The sequence below is a fragment of the Pelobates fuscus genome, chromosome 2 (assembly GCF_036172605.1).
Source record: "Pelobates fuscus isolate aPelFus1 chromosome 2, aPelFus1.pri, whole genome shotgun sequence".
Taxonomy (NCBI): Eukaryota; Metazoa; Chordata; class Amphibia; order Anura; family Pelobatidae; genus Pelobates; species Pelobates fuscus.
Window position 1 is genome coordinate 116,702,606 of NC_086318.1, and position 14,093 is coordinate 116,716,698.

Here is a 14,093-nt window from a genome sequence, read left to right on the forward strand (position 1 = left end):
TGACAAAAAAGTCCCAGGTTAGGGACTGAAACATCGACTAAGACAATAAAACCAATTGATGTTGGAAATCCAGGAGTGCCGGCAATCGTTTATTTTTTTATATATACAAACATATATATATATATATATATATATACTGATAAAGGACTTTTAAATTTCAAATATAGGTGATTTTCTTATCTATGGAATAAAGGACCTATATTTGAAATTTAAAAGTTCGAGAGTGCAGCCTACATTCTTCATCTATCGGTATGCATCTAGATCCCTAGAAGGATTTGCACCTGGCAACCACACCACTCCAAAAAAGAAGTAGGTCATTTAAGCGTGAGTGCAAGGATTTTCATTGTCAATATATATATATATTCGTTATCACCACTCCTGGTAATATTTTGTGTATTCCTCAATCTTGAGTCTCCTACTAGAGGCCTGGGAGACTGATGGTTCTTGCGTATTATTTTAGCTGTTCCTAAAACTGCACTCTTCTGGACAGAGATCTAAGATGTCCCACCTGGAATTTGCTGAAGTCACTCTTCCAACTTAAGTGGTTACAGCCCTGAGTGCTCCTATCACAACTGAGACTACTAGTGCCTTCACTTTTCACATCTTTAAGCCCTTGTTATTTGCCCACCTTCTCATGTTCCTTTTTATTGATGTAATAGTCACTATAGTCTTTTGCCACACCCACCACCAATTCAGTCTTCCATTACTTGTCTACCACCATGATATCAGTTTGGTTGGCCAGTACTTGATTGCCTCTCGAGATCTGGAAGTCCCACAGGATATTAGCCCTGTCATTCTTAACTACTCTTTGTGGTACTTCCGATATGTTCCAGACCAAATGCAGTGCAGATGTTTCAATATACAATCCCAGCAACTTACTTGTTCCTCTCAGTGCATGCTGTTACTGCTAACATCTTTTACCTGGCAAGAATGTGCTGGGTTGTCTCAGAGGCCATTGTGCATAGTCTGGTGTGGTGGATCCCTGCTTCCATATGGTGTTAAGCTCCTGTTCCTGTGCTGCTAGTACTAGTGCTGCAATGCTGTCTTTCAGTCCTGCTTATATAATATCTGTTAGTTAATCTAATTTCAGAAGAGAATGCTGATTATGATACCATTACACTAATTAATATTAACTGTTAGTTAATCTGCCACTAAATATTGCTTATTATATACTTATTGTATACTTATTGTATACTTTTGTTTCAATACTCATATCAAATCACATTGTATATCTTTAGAAAATCGTTAGATGCTCTATGTATATGGTTTGGAAACTAGCACTTGTTTGAGATTGTTTGAGATTTTTTTCTGGTAGAACAAGAGAGAGTTTATTTGTTTTAATATTAGTGGTCAATAATATTGCAGTGAGAATAGGGACTTTATGCCATTTAGTAAAATGTTTAATGCGCCTCTTTATTTTATACCTGACATTTCTAAAAACTGTGCTTTTTATCCATCCAACTTTATCTGGACCTTCAGCTTTGTTTTACCCTATAAGGGCACCCTTACACTGCATATAAATAGCCTAGTGATGGCTCTGAATCACATAAGTGGTTTGTAGCTTGATATTTTACCCTCATATTTTCAAAATAACTATTTTATTCCGGTGTATTTTTTACAGATCAATTAATCTTTCGGATGCAATAAATCTATTCATATATACATAAGTGTTGATCTATATGTTTAACCCCTTAAGGACACATGACGTGTCTGACACGTCATGATTCCCTTTTAATCCAGAAGTTTGGTCCTTAAGGGGTTAATGTGTTCCACTGTGCCTTTACATCTACATATCTGTATACTAACAGGTCCACTAGTGCAGTATCAAATTCTGCCCAACCAACTAACACTAATGGTACCATCTTCTTACTACCTCTCTTAGGCAGTATAGGTTAGGTGTATAGGTTAGTACCATTAGGCAAAAGGGACAGACAGAGTCCCAGTATACATCATCTAAGGGACATGACTGCCTGCCCATTCTTGAACATTGTGTTGGATTTTATCTCAGGAGCATGTCAAAACAGTAGGTTAGCAAAATCACTTGCCTGATTTCCCTGCTGATGGCTGTGTGGGAGTTTCCTTTTCCATGATAGAAGGGGAGCCCTTTTAGCAGCTGTTACATGCCCTTGCTCCACAGTATTTACTTCCCTCACTTTGCTGGCACTATATAAATATAATAATAATAATAATAATAATAATAATAATAATAATAATAATAATAATTCACTTTAAACAGTATAATAGTTCCTTCACTGTACTATGCTACTATTGAAGGATCAGCTGGACAAGGTTGTTGGTTAATGGGTGCACTGCACCACAGATTTATGAAGTGCTCTTAGCTGCCTGAATGCCTTTCTCTCCTTGACAGCACACTGGTGGCAGCTCACTGTGCCTCACCATGGTGGTGGCACTGGAGGAGATCAAGAGTTAGCCAAATGTCCGACAGAAAATGGATCTGTAGCACAGAAGGGCTATCAATCTCTTGTACTAAATGCTGAAGTGATGGTTAAAAAGCACACTTCAGCAAACATATTGAGGGCAATCAGAAGAATGGTGTCTAATTGGTTAGGAGAATTGGCAGGCACCAGTCTTTACATTGGGTTCATGATCACTGATGGAGATGCTAACATGGTGAACCCATTGGGAGAGGGTATATGTTGTTTTGCACATATTCTACATCTTGCAGTGAAGTCAACATAACAGTGCAAAACATACTTGAGCATTGCAGGAGGATTGCTGGGCATTTCCATTATAATGTGTGGGATGGTCAATTATTGAGTCAGGAACAAGAGAAAAGAGGGCACTCTACACACTGTCTACAACAGAGTGCCAACATGCTTTAGAACTAGAGTTTAGACAAGCTGGAAAGGAATTTGGAACAGCAGAGGCAGAGGCGTAACTAAAAACCACAAGGCCACGGTGTGAAAATTGCCCTGCGGTCCCCTGCTATCCCCCCCATATGACTACCCTCAGCCTCCCCTATATCCCCCCATATGTGCCCCCCCCACACATGCAGACAAACAGATACACATACAGACACACATACAGGCACACACACACTTACATACAAACACACAGAGACACATATATACAGACAGACAGACAGTAATACACACACACACAAACACAGGCAGACAGGCATACATGCAGACACACAAACTGACACACACACATACACACGCAGACAGACACACATACATTCACACACACACACGCAGAAGACACATGCATACAGACACTCAGACAGACATACATACAGACACACATACAGACACACATACATACAGACACACATACAAACACACATACATACATACAGACACACATACACATGCATACAGACATATACATACAGAAACACAAACACACATATTCAGACACACATACACACACATTCATACAGACACACATACACAATCACGCACATATACGTACAAACACACACATTTACAGACACATATACAAAATGTTTTAGTCATCCTCTTGTTTCCTACCTTTTAGATGCAGGAGGGTGACTTTCCCTGTGGTCCAGTGGCTCAACCTGATGGGAGTCAGAGTTCGCACTCTGACTCTCTCCTTTCGTTCCTCCTCCCTCGCGGCTCCTGGTGGTTACTGGGAGGAAGTGACCAGGGCAGTCACTTTGTCCCAGCTCCGATGTCATCACAGTGGGCCCGGTCGCGCTGTTAAAGAGCCAGAGTGCTGACTGGGCCCCCTGGAAATACATTGCCATGGGCCTCTTCAATGTGACCCCGGCGGTTCTACCGTGTGGGTCGGGATCGCATTACTTAGCCGGCGGTCACCCGGAGTGACGGGCCCAGTCGCAGCTGCGACCCCTTTTTTACTGGCAGAACATTCCATACAGATGTAGCAGTAGTGATCAAGATGCTAATTGCCCAAAACTGATGCTAGATTCTCTGTGTAATTTTATGATTAAGAAGAATGTGGTATTTTAACCCAATCATCTGACATCTTGGGTGGACAGACTTAATAACACAGTCCATGAATATGAAGTAGAAGAAAGATATTATGCTTGAGGAAGTGGTGCGCGTTGAACCTGTTATGTTGTCATTGTCTACTACTACTGTTAGCAGCGGCAGCAGCATAACTTCAATTCTTGGGAGGAAAGTGAATCGGCAAGCAGGTAAAAGAAGAGCAGTGTATGAACATGCTTTGCCGTCTACTGGATACTCTGAGCAACAGATATTGTCATGTTCACCGACCACTGTCCAAACTGAGCAATTGTTTTCTGTTACAGGGAATAGAACTCCCTACAAATACCTCAGCAACTGATGGAGCAAATAGACTTCCTCACGTTACTGAATTTGTAAAGTATGTTAAAATATGGCTGTGAATAAATTTTTTTATTTTTTTTTATTTTCCTGCTGCATGTACAGCTTCTCCTTTTTTCAAGAATTTCATTGTAGTGGTTTTAAGTCCTTACTTCTTTACACTTCTATTTGACTAATCTGCAGGCCTAATCATGAATTATAATATATTGACTCTGGACAGAAATGCTTGTCCCGATTGAAGGGATTATCATACTTTCAGGGCCCAAATGTTGCATTATTATCTTGGTAACTGCAATATAATGTATCATGCTGATCACTTGGCCTATATAATCTAGTTTATTACCATTATTTTGATAGTGAATGACTGATAACTTATCATCCACGTATTTCCTGTGCTGCAAAGGGCAGAGTGCTGTACATAAACTCATCCCATAAGACCATAACCACTACTGATCATTCTAGTGGTTACAGTACTATGAGTCTATGGGCACCAACCACTAATTATCTGCCAAATCATTTTGGAATACATTAACATTCCCTAGTACCCATAATGCCACCCCTGTGCAGCCAAACAGATAATTGTGCATTATTTAAAAAAAATCTAATAGGCTGAGAATGCTTAAAAATTGTGTAAAAGCAAATCAGGGAAACTTTCCAAAAGACTGTTAGGCCACTAAGCAGGACAATCAACAGTGGTTATGGTGCTTTGACTACCCCTTTATATTGTGTAACCTATTTTCCATTTCTCCATTAATCCCAATGGTAAATTACAAGAGCTGTGATTAGAGAAGATGTGCCAGAATTGTCATAAAATCATTTTATTAAAAAAAAACCCATTTACCTGAAGGAGTTAAAGGATTTTCAGATCTTTGTGTTCTGGATTTACTGGCACAGCCAAAGAGCATCTATCTTGCTTTAATGCACATTGCTATCCCATCCTCTTAAACTTAACAAATAAGATCAAGGCTTGCTATATTTTTCATTTAGAACTCTAAATCATACATTAACTTGGACTGTTTTATGTGTGTTAGACAGAATCAGTCATGATAAAATAGCAGATGACAATTATTTTATAATCTTGCTTATTCTAGACCTTGAAATAAAACTGTGTAAATGTATCACACTTTGGGAATATAGAGATTTCAAAATGAACAGAGTTTAAATTGCAAAAATGATACAGCAGCAAATCAAATAGTTGAAAAATAAGTCCAATTTTATACATTATTCTTTCTAAACTATATGATTTGTGTATTATGTGAGCTTCTAAATCATCACTTTTATTATGTAACACTATCATTGCTTCCTTACTAGAGCCCAGATTACAACCCAGCTAATAACGCTTATTAGCATATTATTAGCTCCTGATAAGCCTTTTATTGGTTCAGATAGATTTAACAACTAACATTAAAGGTTTATTGGGAGAAGATGTATATCACTTCCAAGAATACTGATTTTGGAAAAATATTGAAAATTGATTTCATACTTGGCAATGTATATTTTGGATTTTATGATTCAATGTCATTTACCAATGACATAATCCTCGATAAATGACCTTGAAAATATACACAGCAAAATGCAGTCGATAAATGCTTTTATATTATTCGCACACTGGCAGCACTATCACATTAGTATAAAGGAGGGTTAAAACCTTCTTTATGCCCTTACTCGCTATGTAGCAAGTGGGGCCATGTCCGCTCCATTGGTTTGTAAGTCAACCAATCAGAGTGCTCTGATAGGCCAATGGGCTTTGTGGAATCATTAGGTGTCCCTGTTTATTACTATTAAAACCCTTCACTGCTTTCCATGGGTAAAGCCTGGAGGAAGGACAGTACTACTGACAATTTATTTGAATGCATAACTATCATTGAAACATATGATAAAAACATGTTTTCCATTGTTCAGATAACATAAAACATTTTTGCCAATGTATACATTTGTTATATTTTATTATTTCATTCTTTTAGTTAAACATTAGGGAAATGAAAAGCTTTAGACAATTATACAATATCCTTTATTTTACAATATTTCAAAAAAGGTCTGAACTACTAATAACATTAAAGCAAAATATAATTCTTAAACATACATAGGTATAACACAAATAGATATTAATGATCAAATATCTTGTTTATAGGTACATGAGACAAACCTGATGGCATTTCTAGCTGTAGAGTGTACTGCTAATGGAAACATAAAATACAAATAATATCTACATTTAAATATAATATCTTAGGAGTATCTTAGAAGTAATTTCAATGCCAAAAAAATTGTGATGGGTAAATTTCTGATAAAGTTGTCTCATTTTACCGCTTTCTGCCTCTCACAGTTTTTCACCCAACTTGACATACCCAAGTAAAGTGAATTCTGTTTTATGGTGTTATTATTCCTTACAGACAGGATATCATTGAAAATTAAGGTGTTTTACCAAAGTGATTAGATAAAAAGGATACTCCTTGCAAATGACTTAACATAATTTTCTGCCAACTGCATTGTCAATGTTGCAAACATAATACTCTAAAAATATTAAATCCACGCATAAAGGAAAGGTATCACGTTAGTTATTTACTGATAGTGACAGAATTACTGAAAGAGGTTAATAGCTTAAATTTTCCAATATATTTTTAGGTCATATTGGTAGTACTGTTTTAATTAGAAATTTGAATAAAACAAAATTACTTAATCAAATTCAGTTATTTATAGGGTCACCATAATGATGACATTATGACATAAAAAAAAAATAAAAAAAAATACACACTCCATATTTAATCTAGAATATTTTTTATCAAAACAGTGTCTGTATGAAAGTAAAACGGTCATATAGTTAATAATAATATAATATAATAATATAACAATGTATATTACAATGCTTAGTATATTTTTAATCAGCAGTTCACCTCCTTTCTTACAACTCTGCCATGATGAGTTGGGGATTGTGGCATGTGCAAAACCTGGGGGGAGTAATGGCAGAAAATCACAGTAACTGCAATGGCAATAATTTACCAATATTTTATCATTGCTATGTTATTGCATGCATTAGAATCAGGGCCTATCTACCGATGCACATTGGTAGAGAACTAATGAGGGTGAAATAGTAATAGTGAAACAGTAGAATAGTCTCGAAGCAAAATAAAACTTAGGGAAGACTGCTGTCACTGAGGAATGTCTAAATTATAATACCTGCAAAAAATGAGAGTACACTCTAGCCTAAGTTGGTAGCTTATGTATAGACTGGTATAGACCTGTAGTTATGTGCTACAACCTTTCACCCATTATTTACCAATTCAATGTGAACAAAAGATTAACATCTTCTCAGAAGACAGACAAGGCAATTTCTCCTATGGAACTCCATTCACTAACTCTGCTTAACAATCTCATCCATCCTCAATAGATGCATGACCTCGAGAGATTCAATTATGTACAGGCCTGTATTCTAGAAGCCAATAAGGAGATGAAAAAAAAAATACTTCATATTGTAGGGCATATTTGCAAGGTGGAATAACCATTATAGTACAAATGTCTGTTTTAGCCAGTACTATACATAGGCATTGGAAATGCTATACAGTATTTTTGTGGGAAGTTGCATTCTTAAAATGTAAATCATAATTTTTACAAATGACAATGTTAGGCAGATGGATTGACCTGAGCCCTTGTGCAGAATGTTCTTCCATTCAGAGGCAGCTCTAGACTTTATGAGGCCAAACATGAGGCCCCACTAACAAAAAAAATATAGTTGCAAAAGATGCACACTGTCACATATACACATTGATGCACAGTTCATCTGTGTTTGTGCCTGAGAGTGTGTCTCACAGAGTGTCCTTGTGTGTCTGACTTGTGTGTCTGAGAATATTCTTGTGTGTTTGAATGCATGTATCTGTGGGTATGTTTGCGTTTTTGTCTGGGACCCTATGTGTATGGGGTAGCTGCTTGTAGTGTGTTGTGTATATGGGGTCTCTCCTTAATACCTAGGCATATTTAGACAAATGGAGGTCATTAAGTTACTCCAATGGCCATTGGAGGGAATGCCTGCCTGCCAACATCAAGCCAGACCCCCCTAAGCGGGTCCTACACTGACCCTTCACCTTGCTTCCTTAAGCTTCTGGTAAATATATCTCTATTGAGACAGAGAGGGGTATTTTTTATATACACCCCTATATACTTATCAAACCTTAATAGGGAACACATGGGATGGGCGGCAGCATTGCAACAAAGCTGTGTGATACAAAAAGTGAATACAAATACAAAAAGATAAGTCCTGCGCTCACGCCCATCATTCCTGGGCGGCAGCAACAACCACAGTACACATCAGCCCCAATATATAGTAACCACAGAAAAGAAAAAGTTACCTGCACTCTCTCCTTAATCCCTATGTATGTTTAGACAAATGGAGGTCAGCGCAGGACTTATCTTTTTGTATTTGTATTCACTTTTTGTATCACACAGCTTTGTTACAATGCTGCCGCCCATCCCATTTGTTCCCTATTAAGGGTTAATAAGCATATAGGGGTGTATATAAAAAATACCCCTCTCTGTCTCATTAGAGATATCTTTGCCAGAAGCTCAAGGAAGCAAGGTGAAGGGTCAGTGAGGACCCACTTAGGGCAGGCGGGCATTCCCTTCAATGGCCATTGGAGTAACTAAATGACCTCCATTTGTCTAAATATGCATAGGGATTAAGGAGAGAACACAGGTAACTTTTTTTCTTTGGTTTTTACTATAGAATCGGGGCTAGAATTGGGGCTGATGTGTACTGTGGTCATTGCTGCTGCCCAGGAATGATGGGAGTGAGCGCAGGACTTATCGTTTTGTATTTGTATGGGGGTCTGCCTGTAGCCTTTGTGCATTGCATTTATGGCAAAGCTATGTTTCTTGACTGTGTGTGTATGATGAATTTCTTCAGCTGGTGACTGTGACAAGGTGAGTAAAGGGGTACCAGTGGCAGGGAGAGTGTGACAGGGCAAAGGGGGTAAATGGATGGAGGGGGGGGGAAGCTGTGAGAGAGAATGAGGGACAAGGAGTATGACATGATTTGATGAGGGAGTGTGACAGGGCGAGTGGAGGTAAGTTTGTCAGGGCAATTGCGGCATGGTAGCATGGTAGGAGGGACGAGTGTGACAGATTTAGGGGGGGTTTATGTGACAGGGTCAGTGTGGCAGAGTGAGGGCAGATGAGTTTGAATGGGGTGAGATTAACAGGATTAGGAGTGGTTAATGAGAATGTGGATGCATAAAGAGGCTGACAGGGTGGGGTGATGACACTCTAGGGAGTAGTGACAATGTATGGGGAGGTAACAGTGTGAAGGGATGCTAACAAGGTGTCTGGGGAGGCTGTGTGTGTGAGGGGGTGATACTGTATGTGTGAGAGGGTGATGTGAGAGGGAGGGGGTGATGTGAGAGGGAGGGGAGTGATGGTGTGAGGGGGTGATGTGAGAGGGAGGGGGGTAATTGTGAGAGGGAGGGGGGTGATTGTGAGAGGGAGGGGGGTGATTCTTAGGGGCGTGATGTTGAGAGAGGGAGGTGATGTGTGGGGGGTGATGTTGAGGGAGGGGATAATGTTGAGGGAGGTGCAGTGAGGGGAGGTGATGTTGAGGGATGGGGTTGATATTTAGGGAGGTGGGGTGATGGTGAGGGAGGGGGGTGCTGAGGGAAGGGGTGATGTGAGAGGGAGAGGGGGGTAATTGTGTGAGGTCTGATGGGGAGAGGGAGGGAGATTACATACCTTTATTTATTCCCTGGTTGTCCAGTGTGAGCTGCCTGGTGGTCTGGTGGGCTCCCTGGTGGTCCGGTGGCCATTACATCTGGCCTGCAGCTCCGCAGAGCTGCAGACCCTGTATCTCACTCACTGCAGAGCTGCAGACCGGTGTCTGTGATGGCTGGCAGGGCAGACAGAAGGGTCCTCAGTCACTGACCAAGGAAGCGACAGTCTGCCCAAAGGTGATTTAGGTGGCTGCAAGGCCCCAGCCAGCGCGAGGCCTTAGGGGGCCACCTAAACCGCCTAATTAGAGAGCCGTCTCTGCTTCCTTTTCTATTGGAGAAAAATGGGGGGTGGAGGGGTAAGTAGTGTTATTTCAAACACCACTTTTACTAACTTCATTCTTCATTTTACATAGGCATCATGTTCTTCAATCTCCCAACCTTGTTCTTGTTGTGTACCTTTAATCATTTCCCCTAGATTGTAAGTTCATTTAAGCAGGGATTTCTTGATCAGCTTGTCGCTAAAATTTTATTTTAATAGATCAGTATTTTTTTTTTTATTTCACATATTTCTCCATGGTACCACGCCTGTCTGTGTAGTGGCAGACTGATGTCCTTGGGCTCACCTAAGGCACTCAATCTTTCTTTTGAGGTGGACCCATTTTCCTTCTCAAAGCTATGGATGGAGTATGTGGATGTGCTTTGAAGATTGTGAGAACCTGGACTCCTGGGTTTGGAATGTAAAAGCAGATGTCTCCCTGTGGGAGAACTGTGCTGCCAACTCGAGCCCTCAAATTGCACTGCAAATGCTCTGTTAATGTCCTCTTTTTTCCACTCCCAGGGCTGGTCATATTCATCAGCAGGCCTCTCATCATCTGATGGCTGACGATTGTCTTGAAAAATTCCCCGATATCGTTCTTCATAAGGAAGGTCATACAGCTGTAACCCTCTCTCTACCTCACTTTTTGCTGAAGACAGTTGACCAAATGCAATCAAACATTAGGAAGGAGCACATTGCTCGACTATGTGTACAGTGGTAGGATACAACTTATGAGACATCAGCATTTTTGGGGCAATGTTCACTTTTGCTGTTGCTGCTTAACATCCAGATCGTTTTCACTCCACTTGGTGGGAGCCTCTGGGCAGCTAAGGAGGGTAGGATTAATAACTGGGCCTGTGTGATACACAGAGAGGTGAAACTAAACCAGGGGCTATACAGGACATTTGAACCAAGCTGGGTGTGGTGTTTTCTGGTTGGCAGGGGCAGTAAGGGTTATGGCTTGAGTTGTAGCCTGCGGACTTTAAACCCAGTTCTTGTAGCCTGGGACTGTGCCGTTTTTTTCTACTGGGCCATCTTGTGATTCTCGTCCCTCTGGCGCTTGTGCTGCAGATGTTTGTGACTTGGCTGGCACTCCTAATCTCTTGAGAAATGTCTCTGGGTCGTCTGCAGAGGTCAGGATGAGGATTGCGTCCCCTTGTGTGACCATGAAGGAGCCCTCCATTCCCCAACGGTACCTGACTGAGTTGTCTCTTAACTGTTTCGCAACGGGGGACAGTTGTTTTTTTTCTACCAAGACTGTAAACAGGGGGTCTCCATATAGTTCCACCGAGCATCCCTCAAACAGTACTGTCCCCAGGGCCCCGGATCGAGCCATGATAGTGACTCTTGCTGTGACATCTTTAGTTACGATGATCGTGTCTCTGGGTGCTCCTTCTGGGGCTGCTGCTGCTTTTCAGACTCTAAACGCCAATGCCACAGGCAAGGGGTTCAGCTCCACCTTTGAGGCCCATTGTGGCAATCAGCCTCTTAGTAAAGTGCAGTAGTTCCTCACCACCAACTCTCTCAGGGATACCTCTCAGTCGTATGTATCTTATATGTCTTGACTCCAGCACTTGCACTGTTCTGCACAGCTTCTACACTTGTTGAGAGAGGCTGTCAATTTGGCTTTGTATGGCCTGTGTCTGACCATCCCTAGCCTTTTCTCTTTTTTCAGTGGCATTGAACCTGTGCTGGATAGTCCCCATATCTTTTTGGACCTCTCTGAGGTCTGATTTCCACACCTGCTTTAGGTCCATTACAAGTTTTTTAATATCCCCTTTTGTGGAGGGGGAAGAGTCCTCATCTGTCTCTGACTCTCTGTTTGCACCGTCGGATTAATTTGAGGCATGAGACTCCTCGTCTTCATGGAACTCTTCTGAGGTCTCAGCTGCTCATTGCGCCGCGGGCGCCATCTTGGATGGTAGGCACTTCACCGGCCTTTCAAATAAAAGCCTGATATCAAGCAAGTCTGAGCCCTCCAGCCGTTGTATTTTTTTTTGTTTTGCCCCCCTACCTTTTGCTGGAAGGGTGAGATGTTGTAGGTCTGGAACGAAGCTTGTGACCAAGGTAAATATCGGGTAAGTGCGTTGTTAAAACGTGTCTGGTGGCATTAGCTGTTGGCCACCCCCCCCCCCCCACATCCATGTTATTTTGTATGTCAATTACCTGTTGTTAAATGTCAATAATAACAATAAATAATAACAATTCATGCATACATGAGGTCGGAAGGGAAGGAACATAAGAGAGACTCCTACCTGGATTAAAAAATTGGAAACATATACAAAATTCCATTACATATTTGAATTAAAAACATTTATCACCTTGTACTCACAGCATGCTAAATTAGTTGACTGTTAAACTGTTAAACATTTTCTGCACTATGTTTTTAAAATTTAGTATTTCATATCATCGTTAGATATCCAAAATTGTGCATGTTCCTTTTGGAACATGCAAACAATTATTTTTATATTCAGTACATTTTATTTTTTGCTACTTGAGTAAGACAATAGTAAAGTACACCTTAAAAGCAAAATATTTTTTTCCTTTATGGCATGTTACACTTGCAAAACATACACTTACAATTCCATTTGCTTGTGTGTGTCTGTTGAGAATTATGACTTGTAGCAACATTGCCTCTTCCAAATTGCTGTTTAAAAATATATTTTAAATTACACTTTGGTCTTAGATAATTATTGTTTCTACACATAAGAATCTTAATGTTTACTATTAACAAAATCTACTTTTAATCTCTATTGGCTTCCAAATAGCATTTTTTTTGTAATATGCTGTCAGTCAAGCCAGCTGTATGCCTGAAGGCAATTGGAAAAAAAGAATTAAAGGATTGCTTTCTTTGTTAGATAGACAATTCATATGCATATGCTCTTGATTATTATTCACTAAGGAGGCAACATTTTTAATTAACATCTGTATTCTAGTATTTATGAAATTATATATACGTGGCACAGTTTATTTATACTTACAATTTATTCAGAATATTTTATGTCAACTGTGTGCATGTAGACTTTATATTTATTCGAATTCCATAATTGACAGAATCCAGGATGTTTTATTAAATATATAATAAACAGATGCCTGAATTGGTTTGCATTATAATGAAATTTTAAATTAAGACCGCTTCAAATAAAAAGCATTGATGTATGTGTTCTAACAGGATTCATTTTACACTTTGAGTTGCTGGGTTCATTTGCGCTTGTAGACATCAGAAGGTTCTCAGTCTGTGCCAATAAATGACATTCTAGTGTCATTAATTGGCACTGAAAGAGCTTGAAGGTTACAAACCAAACAGCCTTTATACCTGATAAAATTAATGTGGCTCTTATCAACCATTACCATACCTATACAGTGAAGTGCATGCTTTTAGACAGATGAGCATATGTTTCTGAGTATCTCTAAGTTGCCTAAGTCTCTTTTACGGCATCCTAAAGCAATTATTTCATGTCTGATTATTTTCCAATAAATACTTTATTTTGCACATGCAGCAGAGGAAAACATTTATTCGAAATGATGAAGATGCATTACTTCTGTAACATCATCAGATTGTATTTCCCTGCTGCCTTTTATGTAGGTTTGCCAGATCATCTAGTGTCAGCATCTTTATGAGTTTTTTACAAGCATGTATACGCTGTGAGATTACAATGACACAAATCATCAGAATATGCAGAGCAAAGCTCAACATTAGTTTTATATATTAGGCAAACATTGTACATAGTGTACAAATGAAGCATATTTAATGCATTTTGTTTTCCAATAGTAAAGTGTCTCAACTTAAATTTGTGC